Here is a 7,862-nt window from a genome sequence, read left to right as displayed (position 1 = left end):
TGTAACAAAATATGTCAGCTTAATAATCATTTTAAATTTTCTTGGATACATCCAACGATGTCAAATATGGTCACATTGTTTTAGCTCCTCACTTTTTTTCTCAAGTCAGTGGTGGATCTAAACATTTCAAATTTTATCACCGTAATCACATCTCAAAACGTCTCGAAGATATACAATTATCACCTATTTGTTCATCAATGGGGTTTCTCAGACGAAGGAAACAACAATATGATCGGGAGATGTTCAAAAGTTTGTTTTGACTAACCTAATTTGTGTTCATTAGATCTAAATGTAATACACATCTTATTAGTCCGAACATTATCTTTTTTTTTTGAGTAAAAAGTTCGAACATTACTTAATGGATAAGATATCTATATTACCTTTTTCCAAGGTTAAAGATTTAATTCCTCATCCTTTATTGAACTAAAAAAAATGTAAATCATATATTAAGATTATCTTTAGGGGCCGTTTGTTTTGTGGGAATCCAAGATTCCCATTGGACGGGCATATGGATTCCCACGTTTGTTTTACAGTAAATGTATGATACCCGAGTATCTCAAGTATGTCCGGATATCCTAAATACCCGTACGGGAGGCATTTAGCGAGTTTTAGATGCCTTTTTGAAACGTGGGTATCCAAGATTCCGGTGTTGAGGGCATCCGCTCTCTACATTTTTGCCTTTCATTTTTTTTGCATATATTTTCTTTATTTTTTCCCAAAAAATATTTTATTTTATTTTTAAATTTATAATTCAAATAAATTAATGGATAAGCAATTTTATGCAATTAAGTATATTTGTATATTACATTTACATATAAAATAAACTACAATTAAATTATATAATATATGAATTTATTTTTAATATTTTGAAGGAATTAAATTATCAATAATATTTATTATCAGAAATATATAATTTTAAATCAAACAATTTTTTGATGACAAATATATTTGTGATATTTTTCCTAAAAATATAATATGATGGTAAGATAAATAAATTTTATGGAAAATAATACCAATTATATGATTGTGTTTTTGGAAAAATATTAAAGTTGAAAATGAAATATATATTAAATTAATAGGAATTAATTCGTTCTCCACAACAACATATAAAAAAACAAAATATTAAATTAATTAAAATAAATCTATTATATTAAATGAATTTATAAATTATATGAGTAATCGTGAGGGCATTTTTGGAACATTCTATAAATTTAACACATCCCAAAAACAAATCCTGCAAAACAAACGTGGCTATCCAAATATTCCCGGACATCCTTAATAAATATTCCTAGGAAACAAACATGGGTATGTGAAGATGTCGGATATCTAAAATTTTGGGCATCTGAAATTTCAAGCATCGCTAGATGCCGAACATCTACATTCTCGAAAAACAAACGGCCACTTAGAGTTAGCATTTTTGTCGTCACCCAAAATACTTTCCACTCAAATTCATCATGTTTGGAAGTTAGTTTATAATTACTTTCGGAAAAAAAGTGCTTTGTAAGAAAGTAATTTTTAAGTGCATCTGACCCAAATACTTGTCGATGAATCACTTAAAGTACTTTTATTAAAAATTTATGTTTAAGTACTTTAATTGAAGTAGTTTTACTAAAATCACTTATTTTAAAAACACTCTCAAATCACATAGATCTTAGAGCACATAGACATCAACCACTAGTTGACTATTAGTAAACCATCAAATGTCAAAGAATATTACTTATTGACTATAACTTTCGAAATACATGTACTAAAAAAAACTTTACAAATATATCATACGTCCATTATTTATAGACTATATTCTAAGATAAATTCACCTATATCAATTATCAAAACGTAGTAGTTGATTGTGTATAATTTTATCAAATGTTAAGCAATAAGACATATTCTCCTTCCCTTGAGGTTGGAGGCTCAATTTTGTGAGTATGTTCAAATACGAGATGGTGAAAGTTGTGTCACATTGTAAGAAGTTGAGACGTTTTAAACTAATGTTTGATCCTTATTCCTGTGCTTTCGGTTCAAACTCATCATAGTCTCAGTTTGCTCTTACATAACCTTTGAAGTTGAAAATGTTTCATATATATATATACAACCAAAAATATCTTTTCATCTAAAATATTAGAAGTAACTACTACTACTTCTAAGCTACTACTAGACTCTTCTCGGCAATTTTATATATTTAAGAGAACATTGCTTAATTAACCGTGGAATTTTGGGATCGTTATTTTCATATTCATAAATTGTAAATTTGAACACTGGTAAACTAACAAAAATTTGATGCCAAAATAATATATTTTAAAAAGTTTAATGGTCATAATGTCAGTTATTTAATTATGAACAAAAAAAATGAATTATTACAATATTTTAAAATCAATTTTTGTAAGTTTACGAGAATCCTTCACTAGTTAAATCAGGGAGGTATGAGTAAGTTTTCATAATTTTGGGGTTAACTATGCAATGTTTCTTTAAATATATAGTAAAAAAATATGATGTGTATTCAAAGAATAATACAATTGTACCTTGGTGGTTAAGACATATTTATTTTATTTAACATATTATTTGCTCCGATCTATACTCTTGTATTTGTCACTCAATATTTTTGAAATAAATTCTAAAAATAAAAATATTAAAAGAGTTGATTTTAATAATAGTTTTCTTCTTTTAATAATAAATTATTTGTGAAAGCATGTTTGTGTAATTGGTCATTTTAAAAGATTTTTCTATTAACCTTTTCCTCATATAGTGTATTTGAAAAAAAAAATAGATCAGAAAATATAAAATAGATATACTATAATTTAGCCTAAAACTACTGTGAGGAGCATCTACTTCAAGCTCCTCATTAAATCTATTCACAAAGTGAAACCACTCGGGAACGGGGTGCCAAAGGTTTGTCATAAGAAACCCGCTAATCGAGGCACTATTTACATAACTATAGGACGATCTGCTCTCTTTCCAGCCAATTATAACATTGAAAGACGGATCGCTAGAGCTGGACATTTCCAATAAAACGAAATATAACAAGAAAATTTTCAAAGGCAGAAGACCAACCTAAAAGGAAGCACCGAGTTTACTAGGTCGGACTCAAGAATTTCAAAAACAAGAAAGTGTAAAAGGTGGAGATGGATATGAGGATTACTTATAGCAAATCAAAAATTCATCTCAACCTTACACGTGTCCAAAAGTCAATGGTTAAGATCTAACAGCATACCGAGCATCAGAAACGTTTTGAGTGCTCCGATAGCGGTCATACCAATCTTTTACATTCCTAACGATATTATTTCGCTAGTTCGGTACCATTGAGCTCCAAGCAATGAAGTCGCCACTTAGGCAAATTTTCAAATTCAGAAAACTCCTCTACCAGGTCGCACTCACGACCAAGCAGAGTTGGGGCCAATGTTGGCGAAAGAAAATTAGCTGCCATGTGGAGGATGGAGGAAGGTCCAAATGAACCAAGTCCTACCTAAACATTGTCTCTAACAAGTTCGACCTGCCATACTTAGTTATATAACGCTACTAAGATGCCTCTTAGTAATGTAGCCGTCATCTGGGTTTGACCTTAGGCACCCAAAATGTCCGACCTTCAAGCCAACACACATCACCACATGTCGAATAGCTTGTCGGGTCCCCTACTTATAAATAGAGGGTCTCACTTCCACATCAGGTTGTTGAGTTTGGTGCCCTTAGCTCGTGTATTTCTAATTTATGAGCAAATTATTTATTCAATAAAGAATTATCTTATTATTTATTTGCATTACTCGTATTCCAATAAACTAAGATCCAAGGTTATTTAATTTAACTAAAACAGTATATATTTGATATACAATATATATTTAATATACAATGTATATATTTGATATATAGTATATATTTAATATACAATGTACATATTCGATATACAATATATATTCGATATACAAATGGATAATGTTCCAGTAATAACCTAAATGGTCTATAGTATATGGATAAGGTTGGGTACCTTATCCTGGTAACACTATGGATACAACCCGTTTTGTAATAGTTCCAAACAAATTTATCTAGGTCCTTCATGTAGAGACATGCGAGTGGGGGTATCCTGTACAATGAGTTTGTATAAGATCGGACCGTACCGCTAGTCAATAGATTGTTATCTCATAGGATGACCAGGTAACTCGATCTTAATCCTGACCGAGTTAGGGACTCCTACTTATAAGGGATCGTCCTTTGGTTTGTATGGGTGAGAGTGGCCCGGGTTGCCGACTCAATGATCCTACCATTTTTGGGACGAGACCGAGCGTGGAGCTGGAAACATCACTACGCAAGATGGAATTCACTCCTTCCCGACTTAGGGAAGTAGATGAGTGTTCCCTTACATGCTGACTCCGGGAGTTGAACAAAGGGCCACATCCTCCCACTAGCCCGAGAGGGACTTCCGATTATTGATCGGACCATAACTGGATTGTTCATTCGAGGAATAGTGGTATTTAAGGAGCAAGATGTAACTCAGGGGTAAAATGGTAATTTGACCCAGATAGAGTTACGTGCACTCGTTAAGGATGAACTTACCGCGAATGGTCAATTTCCGTGGACACGAAATATCCTGCAGTGAGAATAGTGCAGCTGCAGATCTTTAGTAGAATGATCTGCAGTTAACGAATATTGGTTAATTTGATTAATAAGTTTAATCAATTAACCTCGTACTGTTGAAGCTTCTGATCTGTAGGTCCATTAGGTCCTTTTGCTAGCTCACAATGGGTAAAACGAGGATCAAGATTTTGAGAGAATTTGAAATGTTCAAATTATATATCAGGGAATTTATATTATGTATATTATGATACATTGTATACATAGTTTATTTTTTAATAGAGATTCAATAATTAAACTATATACTATGAGAGAAATATTTGAATAGGATTCAAATAATTAATATGAATTTGAGTCATATTAAAACTATAGATATTAAAACTATAGATTATACAAGAGAGATGCATTTAAATATGATTCAAACATATAGTTTTAATTAAATATGTGATATTTAATTAAAAGTTAAATAATTAATTATTATTTATTTAATTAATATTTAAATTTAAATTAATTGATTATTATTTAGATTCATAGTTATTAATTAAATTAATTAATTGTTAATTGTTAATTGATTTGATTAATTTGTTTATTATTAATTAAATTAAAAGAATAAGATATCCTGAAGGTCTTGAAATTTCCCCTAGACTAAGGAGAAATTTATTTTATATACAAAATGATAAGATATCCTAATGGTCTTAGGATTTTCTCTCTCTATAAATATTGAAGGGATCAGATCGCGCAGCGGAAACGCACGAACGCGTGTGCTTCGATCTTGTCTTAGAATTACAACAAAGAAAAGACATATAAGCATGAATAAGAAAAAGTTAGTGATACATACCTTTGAAGACACCTCTTCAATGTAGACACCAACGCCACCACAAAATCTTCCTTGCTATCCTCTGGATATTAAGAACTCGGTTTGTGGGAACCGTTTTATAATTGAAAGAGAAATTGAGAAATCGAGAGAGAGCTTTTCACGTTTAGAGTTTCGGAAACTCTATCAACCGACGTTTGGACTTTTTAAAAGAGATGAAGAACCTCCCCTTTATAGGGACGGAGGAGTGAGGGGGAAGTCACCACTTCCCCCACTCACTTCCCCAATGGTGGGAAGTGGGAAGTGGGAAGTGGGAGGTTTTCTCCCATTTTCTTTCCCTTTCTTCTTTTATTTTAATTAAAATAATAATTAATTAAAAAAAGAATTATTAATTTAATTTAATTAAATCTAATTTAATTTAACCAAATTAATATATGACATTAATTTAATTAAATCATATTTAATTAGGATACTAGTAGCAAAAGGTTACACCTAGGTGGAGGGGATAGACTATGAAGAAACCTTTTCACCTGTTGCTATGATTAAATCTATTAGGATACTATTATCCATTGCCACTTTTTATGATTATGAAATTTGGCAAATGGATGTCAAAACTGCCTTTCGGAATGGTAATCTTGACGAAAGTATCTATATGGTCCAACCAGAAGGGTTCGTAGAACAGGGTCAGGAGCAAAAAGTTTGCAAACTTAAAAAATCCATTTATGGATTAAAACAAGCATCCAGATCCTGGAACATGAGGTTTGACGCTGCGGTCAAATCTTACGGTTTTGAACAAAATATTGATGAACCTTGTGTTTACAAAAGGATCATCAACTCCACGGTAGCATTTCTTGTTTTGTATGTAGATGACATCCTACTTATTGGGAATAATGTAGGATATTTAACTGACATAAAAAATTGGCTAGCAACCCAATTTCAAATGAAAGATCTTGGAGAGACGCAATATGTTCTAGGTATCCAAATAGTTCGAAAACGAAAGAACAGAACGCTAGCTATGTCTCAAACATCCTATATAGACAAAGTGTTGTCTAAATATAAGATGCAGGATTCCAAGAGAGGTCTTCTACCTTTCAGATATGGAATACATCTATCGAAGGAACAATGTTATAAGACACCTCAAGAAATTGAGGATATGAGACGTGTTCCCTATGCATCAACAGTCGGGAGTTTGATGTATGCAATGCTATGTACCCGACCAGACATATGCTTTGCAGTAGGGATAGTCAGTAGGTATCAGTCCAATCCCGCTTATGCACATTGGACTGTTGTTAAGAATATCCTCAAGTATCTTAGGAGAACAAGGAACTATGTGCTCGTGTATGGAAATAAGGATCTGATCCTTACTGGATACACTGACTCCGATTTTCAGACTGATATAGACTCAAGGAGATCTACTTCGGGATCGGTGTTCACTCTTAATGGAGGAGCAGTAGTGTGGAGAAGTATAAAGCAGAGCTGCATTGCCGACTCCACAATGGAAGCAGAATATGTTGCTGCATGCGAAACAGCCAAGGAAACAGTATGGCTTAGGAAGTTCCTAAATGGTCTAGAAGTTGTTCCAGACATATATCTGCCCATCACTTTGTATTGCGATAACAGTGGGGCAGTGGTGAACTCCAAAGAACCGAGAAGCCATAAGCGCGGAAAGCATATTGAGCGCAAATACCATCTCATCAGAGAAATTGTGCAGAGAGGAGACGTTAGTGTAAGACAAATAGCGTCTGAGCACAACATTGCTGATCCGTTTACGAAGGCCTTCCCGGCTAGTGTTTTTGAGAGTCATCTAAAAAGTTTAGGACTACGATTAGAATAAATAGGGCAAGTGGGAGAAATTGGGTATGAGATGCCCTAGTTTATTGTATTTACATTTCTCGCACTTAACTCAACCACGTTGTAAACCCACTAGGAGTTTTAGTCCAAGTGGGAGTTTGTTGGGTACACTGTCCTAAAACTCGTACTTTCTAAACAGTGAACATTAATGTGAGGTTATTCAGACAAATGTTGTTAAATGAAAGTGAATTTGTTTTTTAATAAATCCAATAAACTACGAACCCTTGGCTATTATAATGAGTACTTGGACTTTATGTAGAGACATAAACTTGATCAAGTTCAAGTAAATAGCCTAAACAATCAATAGTACATGGATCAAGTTGGGTACCTTTTCCTGGAGACACTATTGAATACAGCCCATTATTGTAACAAGTTGGGCCCAACGGACCAGAACAATTATAGAGAAAATAATTTCCTCGTTACACAATAATTGGATACGTAAGTACACTTCAACACTCACAACAATTACCATAGCAGCTCGAAATAAAATGAAATGAACAATGAAATAAAAAAAAAGAAATTTCTAAGAAAAGAGGCCCGGGGATTTGAGATCAACTAACCTGAGTAACGCGGGGCGTTATAGACTTCCCCCCTTTAGACACTTTCGTCCTCGAAAGTTCGTCGTTCGAATAATTCAGGG

At 32.9% G+C, this 7,862-nt stretch overlaps 1 pseudogene; it reads left to right on the top strand.

Annotated features, from left to right (window-relative positions):
* The first annotated feature begins 6,524 nt into the window (after positions 1-6,524).
* On the top strand, positions 6,525-7,205 carry LOC148207920 (secreted RxLR effector protein 161 pseudogene; annotated as a pseudogene).
* Positions 7,206-7,862: the final 657 nt, after the last annotated feature.

Source organism: Momordica charantia, unplaced genomic scaffold (genome assembly GCF_013281855.1).
Source record: "Momordica charantia cultivar OHB3-1 unplaced genomic scaffold, Mcharantia_2.0 BLBB01000028.1, whole genome shotgun sequence".
Lineage (NCBI taxonomy): Eukaryota > Viridiplantae > Streptophyta > Magnoliopsida > Cucurbitales > Cucurbitaceae > Momordica > Momordica charantia.
The sequence above is the reverse complement of the archived record's forward strand: the minus strand, read 5'-3'. Positions and strand labels throughout refer to the sequence as shown.